The sequence below is a fragment of the Helicoverpa armigera genome, chromosome 14, assembly GCF_030705265.1.
Source record: "Helicoverpa armigera isolate CAAS_96S chromosome 14, ASM3070526v1, whole genome shotgun sequence".
In the NCBI taxonomy this organism is placed as follows: Eukaryota; Metazoa; Arthropoda; class Insecta; order Lepidoptera; family Noctuidae; genus Helicoverpa; species Helicoverpa armigera.
In genome coordinates this window covers 3,914,474-3,929,897 of record NC_087133.1, presented here as the reverse complement: position 1 = coordinate 3,929,897, position 15,424 = coordinate 3,914,474, and positions in this window count along the sequence as shown.

Below are 15,424 nucleotides of genomic sequence, written 5' to 3'. Positions count from 1 at the left end.
ATGGCAGATGATGACAATGATAATTGCATAGCTACTGCCAAGTAACAAACCGGTACTTCTAGTACCTACTTAAGACAAGGAAAATGACAGCCGTTAATACGTACTCTATATCGTGCCTAATCACTGTGCAATGTGTCGATGTGTCCGTCAGAACACAAAATACATAGGTACAGAAGTCAATCTCATGTATGTACTTCACTTTTCATGCCTAAACTCGGCGGTCGCGCTAGGGTCGTCAACTTTTTTATGCGCATAAAACTAACGTGGTAGTGGTACTCGTATCTAATTATTTGATTTATTGTTGAGAATAAAACAGGAAAAATGAAATATAAACCAATAATAATAAAATATTTAATGTGGCATACATGACGTTAATAAACACTTTCAACGGAAATTCGTTTGAACGAGATACCGAACTTTTTCAGAAACCGCAATTTATAATTTTGTTATTCATACATATACTTATAGGTACTAACTTATTACTCTTTACTTGCGAAAAAAATATTTTTGTATGTAATGGGTTGGTACAGTCCCTGATCTAAGCTTGCTTCTACCTACAGAAACCTTGATTTGCGAGTTTTATTTCGTCTACCTTTACAACATACTCTCGCCATGAATTATCAACTCCTACTACTTAGTAATAATCTTTGAGGGTAGGTTGGGCGGTTCGCCTGGGCCGACACTAGCAAAACTTATTACGGCATTGGGCCAGAGGCCGCCAGGGCGCTTACCTACCCACCTAACTGTACCTACCTACTGCGTTTATTAAAAGAACCATCGAAATATGAGAAAATAAGTAGGTCCATACTATAGGTAATACGGCAGGCTAAAAAACGACAGTTCACTGTTTATTGTTGTATTAAAACAACCGTCCACTGAACAATTACATATAATACGACTTTTTTTGTTACTCCATTATTACTTTTTCTTTTGTTATAAAATTAAAAATATTACAGTCAAATTACAGTTAGGTAGGTATCAAAACGCGTGCACATTTATCTACCTTGTGTGTGACGCGCGTATCTCAAGAAAACGGCAGCCCCGCTCGCACTGTTTTGAGTTGTTTTGAGACAGCGCGTCTGTGAACACGCACACATAGACACCTATGTCTGCGTGACTCGAACGCGCTTTATATGTAGATTGACTTCTGTACCTATGTATTTTGTGGTCAGAACGTTATCAGTGATCTTGACAACCAACAGATTATTTGAATCTTAATTGTTTTTATGGCTTCATGCAAACTTGAGATTTTTTAATTTCACACTGGACATGTCAAGCTTTAAGCAATATTTCTGAAACTGTGTTTTCATACACTTCCAAGACACTTGATTAAAGTATTTGCTTATGAAAGATAAATGTCCCCCATTGAAGACATCCTTATCGGCGCAAACTTTCTTCAACAAACTTGCTCACTCCCGTTGTGTTTTTTCTCGTGACGCTAACTGCCTGCCAGCTCGTTCTATCCAGCGCAAACTTAATCCAAGTTTAATGAACAATACGACAGGCCCTTAATCAAACTTTGGACTTCCTAACTTTTCGCTCAGACGATTCCGAACTTTAAAAGTTGCAGCAGCGAGTTTAAATTCACCTGCCCACTCAAATGCAGATAAGTCGTTTTGTCTTTCAAATTCCCAGCTGGAGAAAAACCTATTTAGCTGACTTTGATCGTATTATTTGTTTCTTGTTTTGCCTTTAGATACAGTGTCGGAATAAAGAGAGTTTATTTAAACTGGATCTTATTAAGATTTCAACAAGGTCATTTATAATATTCAGATTTGATAGAAACAAAGTTTTGTTCTGATAGGGATTTGGAAATAATTTGTTTTTGTTTTTGGTCGATATTAAATGGGACTATCATTAAAGTTGAGAGCAAAAAATACAATTTAAAATTTCGCAGTCGTGTTCCCAATCACATGTTGTGAAGGGGATCGTATAGCCAATTTTCTGTAATGGCGGGTTGCGTTTCCTATCTTTGTTGAGCCGAGTGCCGACGTTTTTTGCAAAGTCTCGCCCCTCCCATGCCGAGGGCTGGCTTCGATGAAATTTATGGGATACATATGTACCTACCCAAATACTTTTATTTTTTGCGTGCATTTCTACGTCTCATATGTATGTGGCGACAGCCATATCCTCTTACAGCGATATGATACACAGTGGTATGTGTATGATTAGGGAAAAAAATACTAGGGCTTGTTTCTGATTCATCACTCCAAATAGTTTGATATTAACAATGTCAATACATTGTGTACGCGTCTGCTCTGAAGCAAGCTTCTCAAAGCCACGCACAAGTTTCTGACGCGGGTACGTCATCGTATGTCAGACATTTGACAGCCGACACCACTCTCGCCTCCCTGCCACCTCCCATGCCCCCCTTGGTGACGTCACCCGTTAAAGGAATCCGTTCTGGATGGAAGGTCTACGTCTAGAACGGTTTGAATTTAGAATGTCTTATCATCAATACAATGTACTTACTTCAGTGTGTAATAATTACATACCTAGGTAAAATAAGTAGGCCATAAATAGTGAGTACCTACTAAAACATAAATGTCTAGGTACATCGAAAATAGCTTTATGTTGGAAATCGTATTTTTCAGAGCTAGAATTTCTAACTAAGTACTCTTGGTACTTAAATTCTGATTCCAATATGTCTTCGAAATATATTTTCTCTAAGATTTATAGAACATTTTCTGCCAGAGCCAAAGTTCATATTTTGCCATTTTATGTGTATGTATGCCTCACAAAAACGTCAAATGTTACAGCGTCGAGGGGGAACGTTTGGTATTCCTGACAAGACCAAATGCTTCAACCTAACTCCTAACAGCCCCCACTTTATTATGAACTTTAGCTACTGTTACATACGGTACACTTTTGTCTGTTTCGTCGTTGGCGCTTGTGATGGTTTCCACCTGAGTGAGCAGATGTTTCATTAATCAGCGAACAGTCGCGACAGTGCAGCAGCGCTGGCGTCGCGGTTCAATTTTTTTCCTCTTGCGCCCTTAGATTGGATATTGGACACGATTTCCTGGGAAACTTGGCAGAGACTGGGTGGTCGCTAATCAATAGTATACGTATCTATTACTTATGATATGTACTGAGACAGATAATAATTCATTGCTTCCTTCCCCGTGTTTTGTTTTTGTGCTTTTCTTGTTTCGTCTGGGAGGTCTCTCTCACAGGGTGTGTTGTGTTGTGTGCTGGTTACGCAACAGTAATTTCTGATTAAAATAAACAGAAATGATTCAAATAGTAATTACTTTCCCTAGCATTTAACTTAAGGTTCGAACAGTTTCTGTATCTCTTCTGCTGAGATCGATGAGTTTTGTCGTTAGGAATTTGCCTATCCATATATTTCGTATCAAAGTCAAACCAAATAAAACAACAACCTATCTATCCCTCTATACACCCACAAAAAATACTATCAGCCCAACACACTCAAATTAAACATTTCATCTCCACTCAACAATATCCACGGACCCAAATCTTTTAACCCTCCTCAACTTTATCTAAAAGCAAAAGCAATTTGCATTTCAATGCATAAATTTCTCCCACACACGCTTACCCTGTGAGTGTTGCCATCTCCTCCCCTCTGCACTCTGAGAATTATCCCTCCATGAAAAGGGGAGCTTTTGTTACTGCAGTTTCATATTATGTATGAGCTATGTAGATTTTGATAACCATATAAGTCAGTATGTTTATTGACATGGTATCCTTCACCGTGTTAAATATTATTGTTGTTATATTAACAATTTTTTGCTCGATTTGCTTAGTTGAAGTTTTGGTGGCATTGATTATGAAGTATTGCCCAATTAGTATTGGAAACTGCTCAACGATACAAGTAATCTAGAACCTTAGTTGGTAGTCAATGTGATTTTAAAATCAACATGAAATTCTCACTGGCTTAAAGAATAAAGAAAGTTCCTACTAAAAAGATTGTTTAAACAAAATATAATAACGGAACCAACAAACGCAATATCACAGAATCATGATGCTATAGATATTCATAACAAGCAAATAACAAAAACGAATCTGCTTATAGTACCGATCGATCAAACGCTGACTGTTACATTAAACTTAAATAAACTAAAATTTCACGCTTACATCTTACTTTCTAATGATCGATTGGCCGGAAAATCGTACTCGATTCTCGATTCTCGATTCAACGTAAATATTTTGACATCGAGGAATCGTATGACGAAACAATCGCTTTCATATCTGAGGGGAATGTTAGAAAACTTAATATCTGCAGACGTTTGATAGATCGGTCTCGCGGGTGTTGGGAACTGCGAACGGTAGCGACTCGCCTTTACTATACAATGGTGAGTCTAGAGACAACTGGTCGCTTGGGACTTCGATAAGATTGGCAGCGGAATGGTTAAGGCGAGGAAGTGGTCAACAATAATTCCATAACCGGCACGCGCATCTAAGGCGCCAAAAGGGGTCGGAGCGTCTGAGCGGGGCGAGGATAACAATACGCGCGCTAGCTTATAACTAAAAGTCGTAAGCGACAAAATGGTTTTGTAATTTTAATATTTAGAAATGATAATTTAATAAAAATTCCTACTACCATTTTAAAGAGTATGTATATACTCAACTACTAAAAAAGTTAAGAGGCTTAAATCGGTCCCGTTTGCCCATAATATGTGAATCTCTTTTTAAAAAGAGGTATGTTTGATATATTTTTCTCTGTTATAAAAGTTACCTAATCATGTTTCTACAACTAACAAAATAAGGTTTATATCGTGAACTTTCAGATAACCAAGTTGTATTTTGATCCGTTTTGTATTTACTGAGAAAAATTGAAATCCTTGGGGCCAAAAATTCCAATTCGTCCTCTTAAAAGCTGCTGTATTGAAGTACAATTTTGTTTGTTAAAGATCCCAAGCCGATTGTAAAAGGCTTCGGCTTGCGTTTTGACCAGATGCATGCAGATTGATTGCGAAATGACATAACGTTTTTGTACATTGAGTTTGGGATAGATATCAACCTAATAAAAGCAGCCGCTGGTTGACTTAACTAACTATTCAAGTCTTGAACTTTTGTTCAAGATGTAGTCAAAAATCTTTATGTTAGTTTCTTGTAAAGCCAGATGAAACAGAGTTAAACCCCGCCATGCACCAATCATATTCAATAATAGAACTTGCGTCACACATCTACGCTTAAAAGATGACATACTACAACAGTGTACCCACGACTAACTACGCATAGTGACGTCACAACTTCCCAGTCACAATTCCTAAATGAATAAAACCCAAATGGAAAAGTTTAAACAGTTCCAAGTTTAAAACAGAACTGTCGAACAAACCTCTCGGATGCATCGTTTCGTTGCAGTTCATCGCAAAAACCTCTCGACACTCACAATGACTAATGATGTTATGCAGTGGATCCCGAATACCTCGTCCGTAGACAATGACGATTGGAATACGTATAATTGGGTAAAATGTTCAAAGATACCGCGCTTTTTGGGAAATTGTGGTGTTTTTTTGCTGGTTTGTTTTTCAGTTGCGTGAATGCTTAGAAAAATTAATGGTTGACAAGTTTTGTTAAGCAAAGTTTTTGCTCAGTTTTTACATACTTACGTATTAGTATCACATACTTACTGATGAAAGACATATACATATAAATATGTGACATTCTATTATCTAATATTCAAAACTCCAATTTAAAAAGTCTTTTAGAGATATTAGATTCAAAGATTGAAATGGCCATAATCACATAACATACACATAGTTGCCAAATGTTCTATACCAGTCAACCAACCATCACACGCGACAGCTGAAAATCTAAACAGAAAATCCAGCGTCAAACCAAATTCACACAAAGACTAGAACGGTAGGTATGTACAAGCCGATCCTTTTGCACCAGCCAAGAAAAATAGTAGAATACCCATTAATAACTGTCACGGTCTCCTTGTTAAATGCATACAATACTTGGAGCTTTTTAAAAGGCTCACAATGGGGACTTGGCTAAATTAAAAGTTTTTCGATACAACGCTCGCGACATTGCACGGAACTGGAGACGGTAATTATTGTACGTTACATCGTATGGATGGCAGAAAAGTTGTTTACGTTAATATTTTGAAAAATATTTCTATGTGTTAAACATACTTACAATTAGATAGTAAAAACATAAATTTTATAGCTATATTTTATATACTATAGCTGTAGATAGTCGTAACGAAATATTGCAAAAAATAATTAAAATTGGAAATGAAAAAATTGACGTGTAAATAGCGAGTAGAAGGATAAATAAAATAATCAGTTTACAATATCTCATTTATAAAGTACTTATAGTTACGTAATTCTCAGTAATAAATAACTCATAGGTATTACCTACAAATAAATAAACATATACCCAACAGACAAGCAATTTACTTGTCATCAGTATTTATGTAGCGTGAATTACCGTAAATAAAAAGGTAAATAACCATGTTCTTTGAAACGGAAAATTGCTATCGATGATCTCACATTCTTATAAGGTAGGTATTTTATAAAATAAAATTAACAATGAGTTCGTAGTCCATGCCATATTATACCATAAAAAAGAAAATTAAAATTCAGGAATCTAAATCAGGCTTGGCCACTCATAAGTTAGGAACCTACGAGTGAAATCGTTAGATAGTTACTTAATAAAAAAAAATCCTATCTCATAGTAAAAAATCATTAGGGGAAAAATCACAAGGCACTAAGTTAATTTTTAAATTACCTCAACATACAACACACAGTTGTTGGTTAACCTCTAATAAATAAATAAACATTTTGGCAAGTGGTTGTTTTTGACAACCATACTCGTAAAGTTGGTTGGTACGTCAACTGACGCTGGTTTGTAAAGACACATTTAAGCGGGAAAAAATCAAAATTAATGATATCAGTGGCAGCTACTAGGGCACAGTTGAATAGTCTTTTATAGTTTTACCTCAATACGTACGTTTCGTGACTTTTCTTGTCCTAACAATTTTTGTTCGAAGCAGGTAGATTAGTTTGTACTCAATTGTGCTAAAGAAAATTTCGTACAAACTTCAAACGAAGCGTAAACTTTTAAAAACTACTGAATATTTTTCAATAGTCTTCATAAAAAAATACGAATGTAAATAGAAGGTTTTATATAATTTCACTGCACAACTTTATCTACCACTTACATTTTTTCTCTAACCGCTCTGGCATTTGAACATCTTAAAAAAGATCATAACTCACAATATTTTCCCAAAGCAATCAGCACGCCTGCAATTCACGAAACTCCGACCATCCCATCACGTGACCTGGATAGCACCTTGATTGACTTATCATTTCAATCTCACTGACTACCATGAGAACACGAAACCATTTCATATCACAATTTTTGCGACAAAACACCTCGTTCGTCTTCCATTGCGTGTTTTGTTCACTACGTTAGTCTGCTCTGCATAGCTAACACGCAATGTATGCTACATTTACTTTTGTTGTGGACTGGTTTGTGAGTTGTGTGGTACATAGTTTCCATCGAGTTAACGCGGGGGCGCTTGCCTCCGCATCATCGGATGATAGCATCTCCAGACAGTCGGTGTGACGTCGAGCCCTGAACACCCGTCAATGTTTTGACGTGGGCTTTAGTACCTATAAGTACCATGGTTCTTATGTGTTGTAAGCTCATATTCTTTGTTGTGAGTACGGGTAAGTAACATGTTGGTTTTATGAAATTCCACATGGTGCGAATAAATAAGTGATAGAGATTTCAGTTTTAAAAATATAAAACAGGTAATCAACGGTATTAAACTCAAAGGGAAAAAAGTATCTTAGATAATCTGTAGATCAATCAATTGTCTTGAAAAATTAATTAAAACTTTATTTTTTCGAAGCAAATTCAATCGTCAAAATAAAATAAAACTCCGCAGCGCTCCAACCCAACTTCCAATCCCAATTCCATCAAACAATCCCAAAGAAATTGCATATCGATCTCGAAATTTTAATTACTCTAACAGTGAGGCAATCAGGCGAAACCCTGTGACCCATTTTAAAAGTTTTAATACGTACCGAGGAGCCAACGAGGGGAGTGATAAATGAATAACATCAATCAGAAGAATAAGTGTTGCAAATTTTCACCCGGCACCGACTTATCGTGGATGGACCGACTTGTTTTAAACGATAAAAATGATCGAGTGCGCTGTATTATCTGTGGTATGACGTAAAGGCTACAGTTTTGGCGGGACGTGTGTATTTTCTTAAATTATTGTCTGTGGGATGTGTTGGGTCTTGGGTAACTGATTGTCTTAACGGAATAAAGAGCTTTCGGAAACTTGAACTGTGTACTTTATTTGTTTTTTATTATTGCATATCCATATCAAGGAGAACGTTTTGGCCCAAAAAACTTAATCAAAGACAAAACCTATAACCATAAGCATGTACTTAGCATAAAACCTTACTTATAAAACAATCGAATTATTTACCAGAACAGGATGAATTAATTAAAGGGTCAATTGTAATCATCAACCATATTTAGAACTAAGCTTTCTCAAATACCGACTCAAATAGATAAAGTAATAACTTCAATTCAGCTCTCTCAATTGCTCCGTCTTCAAGTTCATAGATTCGTAAGAAAGTTTTAAGTGAAACGTTGATTCCAAAGTGGATCGAAGATCCGACTTGACGGCAGAGCGATTGTTTTGAAGAGGGGTGCAAAACTAGTTAAGAAGATAAAATTGCACTGATGTTAAAGAAACAAAATTAATGAAAGACGTATTCAAGCTGTCGATTTGATGTCGTCACGTCTACTTTAGATCTAGACTTTAACTAAGATTTTAGGTATAGAGGTATTATAGACTTTTGGAGTCTTATAAATTACTTTAAAGCTGGAAAAATCAAAATAAAAAAGGGGATATAATAATTATTAGATTTAGGTAGTCGGTAGGGATTAGGCAAGGGACGGAAATCCTAGTAATTTCTGCAGCAAAATAGCTCATTACTAATCCAACTTAGCCTAATCATTACTAATACAGCCTTCAATTGATTTTACAGTAACCACATTTCCACATTCGAAATCGGATACACAAACCGAATAAAAAATCCTTTTCTCTTTATTTTGTTCCTAATCAAACATATAAGATAAGACGTATTAGAAGCGATAGCCATCTCATGTACGCGAGGGTTACGGAAGGTGTCCCCATCAATAATGTGTTATCGTCAGACGACGGACAAGCGGCTACCGTGGACAGTGGCACTGGGCACTTCCGAGGGTATCTATAGACATGTTTGTTGCGTTGCTATGGATTAAAAGAAGTATTTTATTAATCTATGGTTTGGTAGTCCACCTAGAAGATGCGATCAGTGAAAAGCTTTAGAAACTAAATGCGTCAAGATGAAGCACTGGGCAATATGGCAAACGTAGGAAATGATCTGAGCCTACTTTCGAGGACATAATAATATGCTTATGATGTTTAATATGAATTTGTAGGATTTAAAAATTGACTACTTCGAGTCTGAATTCAAAATTTCCATTACTAGGTGCCATATGTGTAATGAAAATAAAAAATATATTAAAATAGAAAAAATAAAATGTTTGATACACTCACTATATTCCACACGAACGACGTGACTCTAGATCGGGGACTGTTTTAGGCAACTATTAAAAAATAACCCTGTCAAACGCTATTAATCAATGTTCGATAAGCCAGTTCAAAATGGGCGGTCTGTGTTGTAAGGTAATTTATTTCATAAGTCCGAATGCGATTGAAAGACGAACTTAACCAGTGGATGATGGCCTCTGCTTCAAGTACAAGATTCCTTGATACTCCTACATTTTGTATGGTTGGGGGGTGTGGGGTAGGTCATCGTTTCTGGTCGCTTTATATTAGCGATGGGCGATAGTGGCCGCTGTATTGACAACGTTCGATGGACAATAGCCAATACGTTTATCTGTACATCACTTGATTTTCTGTGTACGATTGAATAAAGTGAATAGTAGTACAGTATTAGGAACAATGATACACTGATAGTCACAGTTTTCATATAGTACTGAAACTCTTAGTTGCTAAATGTCTCTGATCCATCTTCACGTCTCGAAATCGGACGTCTTACCAAGGGGTGTCAGGTTGCCTTTTAACCAATTGCTACAAACGTAAATGGTAGGTACCTAGTCATGTTAGCAGTCATAAATACAAGTATAATAACTGTTTAATCAAATGGTGTGTCCTCGATGAAATGTAAAGTTAAAATTGAAATGTTTATTCATCTCTACATGCAATGTAAATAACAATAATAATATAATACACATTTGATGTGCTCTAAATCAAGATTAAATTCAAATTGAAAATTAATTGAATTACTTCAATACTAGATCTTATCAATGTCAAAAGGTTACTCAATCAATATTCAATTTAATGTTGGTTACACTGAATAATATCATCAAAAACAAATTATTTCTTTGTATATTTTAAGTAACAAATTACTTTATGAAAATAAAACTACAAAAATACCAAAGACATGTAGATTAGTTTATTATGATTTTTGTATATCAACGGAAAATATTTTACTTACTATATTAAAAACTTTTGGATTAATTCTAAAGATTATTGTACCTTTGTATTTATTATACATATCTGTTGTCATGTATTTTTTCCATACGTAGGCCACAATACCTTTCTAGTGGTCAAGCCTAGAATACAGATAGCAGTACCTAAACCTCAAAAGCTTCCCCAAAATATGATTTATATTTTCTATGAACAATGCAACGCCATCTATTACAAACAACAGAGAAGTAAATACATAGTAAGATTGTTGCTACGTCGTAGCGGCCTACGTTATCTACTACATAATATACCACCACTGCCATCTGCCGTCGAGTAGCGTGCTTCACGTGGTCACATACAAATCTACGTAGTTTACTATGAAAACACTACGACTATGTATTTACTGCAGCGCTACCTGAGGCATAGATGGTTCATTCCTGATCATGATCAGCCTTTTCTAAATCACTACACGCAAATAATGTACAAAAGCTTTCTTGAAGGTTTACATGCATTTGTTTTTTAAGTTTATTTATTTATTTTATGCTTCTTGCAGCTAATGTACAATACCTTAGGCTTTCTCTACCAGTCTACCCAGTAAAAACTAGCTCTGTGTATCAGTCTGTGTCTGTGTATCTCTGTGTGTCTGTTATTATAAATTCATGCCTACGCTACGTTACCTTCCATTTTCATTGGAATTTTCATATAGGATGAATATAATAACAGAATTTTGTTATAATTTAATCCCATACCTTTATATTTATTCACTTAAAGCTGAAGACGGTTCATTTCCCAATAATTCTCAGTGTACGCTATTTTTATTTCAATACCTCTTAAATTATATTCAAAGAACATTAATGGAAATAAATCATATCATTATGAGAAGTTAACCGAAAGCGTTATTTATAGGTAGTAGGATAATAATTATGCATAATTGTAACATGATCTATACATATAATAAAATGATAGGAAAGTCAAAACTGTACATTGAATATTTTTTTTAAAGAATACTTGGCGGGTGATCCATGATCGATTCTGAACCCAAATATGTAGTTTTTAGAATTTTTGTCTGTATGTCTGTTTATCTGTTTGTCTGTATGTTTGTCCCGGATAATCTCAAAAAGTACTGCATGGATTTAAATCAAATTTTGCATGACTATTACCTGGAGGCCGGTTCAACACATAGGCTATATATTATCACGCTATCACCCACAGGGGTTGAGCAATGAACGATGAAATAAACGAAATTGGAAATTCTATATTGCCCACGCAGACGAAGTCGCGGGCAACAGCTAGTCATGAAATAACTACTAACTAGCTTACGACTGCGATTTTACTCGAGTTCCGAGAAAACTACTACTACTATATTACTGTACAATCGTTTTAACGTGAAAGAGTGACAAACATACCCCCACACATAAATCCTTACAAACTTCCGCATTTATAATACCTATTCCCCATTCTACTAATGGGTTGACGGTAAACATGGTATCTCTAATAATTACCATATTTAAAGAGAAAACTCTAAAAACCCATGACCTATCGATATTTTACATACTGTAAGTAGGTATCAAAGCACCTAGTAGTTACTAAAGTTATAGCATTTTTTATTTCAGGCAATAATTTCTAACAAGTAAGTAACCTAATAAAAAGGAATAAGTAGGAGGATAAACAGTCAAACGCTAACGTAATCTCTATCCACTTCTCAATGTAACTACTTCTAGTTCTGCCGGGAAACTACTTCCCATATATGAATCGAAATTATAGCCCAGGGTGAATAACGTGTCTTTCTCTAGTTAAATGAATTTTCAAAATCTGTTCAGCATATACGGAGATTACCTACTGACTTTGTACATCTTCATAATATAAAGTAATAACAGATGACATATACATATTTTATTCGGAAAAGAACAAAATCTAAGAAAAAGGGTTTTGTTTTAATTATTAGGCTTTCTTTTTAAATTATACTACATGCAGTATTTTTATTAATTTAGTTTCTTTATGTAGTTTGAAGTGTTACCTAAATAAAGATGGTATTTCTAATCAGGAGGATAAATGATTAAGTAGGTACTCGACTCTTAATTGGTTTGAGAGAAGACAAAGGAAAATAAAGGGAGGTATAAAATTTAATAGATGTTATTATTTTATTTATAAGCAAGATTGTCTTGGAAGACCTTCACCACTGGATCCAATGACCAACCTGAAACATAAACTTCTTAGTAACACATACACAGGGAAAAATATACATACGGAACAACTTAATTCTAGGTAGATCTTTATATACATACATACAATATGTAAGTGAAATGAATAATCATGTAGGTAATAGAAACTTAATAGGACTAAAGCTCTTTATTATTTAAACTTCATATAATACACAGTTTTAATAGTAATAAAATCGAAAAAAATCAAATATGTAAAAAATAGCAAATGCTTAGTGATATATCCATAATTTAATTACGTTTCAACAGTAGTAACATTCAGGTCCATTTTCACCCTACAAATGTTTATGAATTTTGTTTCTAAAATAAATAGTTGATTTAAGAGAAAAGTTTATGCTGTCGGTTAGAAGATTAGCAGACACATCGTTGAAACCCAGAAAATATGAATCGGCTACTAAAAAATCCCAGTCATAAACCAAACTTTATTGCCAAACACACAAATTCGAAACACAATTTCAAACTAAAAAATGTTCAAACCAATCCGGTACAATATTCCCTCTATCCCATAACATATTGAGGCAATAACATAGTGCTTCGAACCACTGAAAGCAATCAAGCGCATATCTACGGATCATAAATTGCTCTAAAGCCCTAGTACCGCAATGCGCGAGCAATAAACTATTGGCACTGCATAGATAACACTCTGTCTTTATTGGACATAACCTGACAATATGTCTACTATTATAACCCACTTATGATAGAGTGGATTGGCAAATAAAATGGTATGTTATGGTCGGAAGTCGTTTTGTGAGCGTGATTTCTTGTTTGAGATATTGTGGTGTAAGAAGCCTTGTTTGATGTCGACTTCTAATTTTGAGGAAAATATAATATTGTACTCATTTTGAAGTAACTGGTTGTTTTGCCCATACTTATGTAAAACATATCTCTGAATACTTTACTTATGTTGGAGTATGCAGCAGAAATGAAAACTTTTGAAATTCTTGAATTACTTCAACATTGAATGTTCAAAAGTAACTATGCCAAAATATTTTGTGTGTGTCACTATTATGTAAAAGCTCTGTTATATTCTGTATCTGTCATGTATATATCTCACTCCAGAAATCTTGATAAATGGAAAACAGTTATAGCATGTCTAGAAGGCAACTTGACGAATGAACCACAATATAAAAAATACATAAGACATAATAAAAACAAAAGCAAATCAGCAACAATCTTCCAATAAATTCTTCTTTCTTCAGAAACCATTACCACTTGTCTTCAAACTCGATTGGTCGTTCAGTAGCGTGGTCTTCCAGCCGTGAGATACCTGTAGAGACGAGCTTCTGATGTGAACTAAACTACAAAAGCCCGGATCTACAGGGTAGATCACGAATGTGCCATGTAATGTTGAAGATTCGAGTTTCAGTGGTAGGTTTCACATTTCGAAGTTCGAACAAAGTTTTCGGCTACAGCTGCCGTCGCTGCTGATCTGAAACTTCGAAACATATTTTTTATTTATATATTTTGTTTCTTGTCTTCTCTTCGGCGATTTGAAAAGTTTTTATGAATAGAAGTTGTTCTTTAAGAGTTTTTTTGTACACGTAAACGTTGGGCATGGCTTTTAAAAGTCATGAAGTGTCCGTAGACTTTTCATTATGTTTTGAAAGGATTTTTACCGCAAATATATAAAACTAAATTAAATATTTAACATTCAGTAAAATTGCCAACAAAAATACATTCATTTCGACCCCATTCCGTAAAAATAAAACTTAATTAAAGTCCATTAACACGACAACAATATCGGCCGGCCGCAAAATTTTAATACGACGTGTTAACCCCATACGTCACATTTAACGCAAGCTATATGATATAGGCTAAACGCGTAATTAACATGACAGACGCCAGCATCCGTTTAATATGGAAATCTCGTTACACATACATGACAAGCTACCTATCATTTATTACTTGCGAAAATGCCGAGTTACCCTGGCGACGAGAAATTTTCATTAAGGTTCGTGTTTGCTAGTGATTTTGTAGTGTTTGGCGTGTATTTTATAGTTGAAATCAATATACAAAATAGATTAACAAAATTTCGGAGTTTAAATTAGGAGAGCGCACTAAAAATACAAAACTAAAAGGGATCTGTGGGAACAGTCGCCAGCCATCGTAATGTGAATCTATCCCATATGTGGTTGTCCAGGTTATGCTTAATTTACGATTAAATTTCAGTCTGCTGAAATTAAATGTAACTTTAGGTAAATACATAAATCAGTCTCTCGAACCTAAGCGAATAAGGTGCGACAAACAGCTGTCAATTTCTTCCGTACAAAAACCCAGCGCCTTCCAGAATTCAATTTGCGCCCAACAATACAACACTTTCACCCTAATCTGATACCATGACGAGGGATCACAAATCAGTAGATTCAGCATCGAAACCTCGCGGGATACGCCACAAAAAAATAATCTCGTCGTATTTCCGCAAATCATTGTGACCATTGTATAGTCGATAATGTAGTTGAGGAAAGCGGGCCTAACAAAAAGGTTCACTTAATTGCACGAGGGAAGAACCCTGAAAGGCGAACGGGCTTTGTTTCCCGCGTGGCCTTTGTACGAGCTCACCCGATCGCCTGACTCATCAATTCCCTCAGATTGACGTAAACGTTTCAGACTTAGATTGTGCTAATACGAATAGACGCATGACATGTGCGGAACTGCCGATGTGTAGCTTGGTGAGGTGTCAGATTTTGGAAAATATATCTGAGAAATTTTCTTGATCACGTTATCTCTT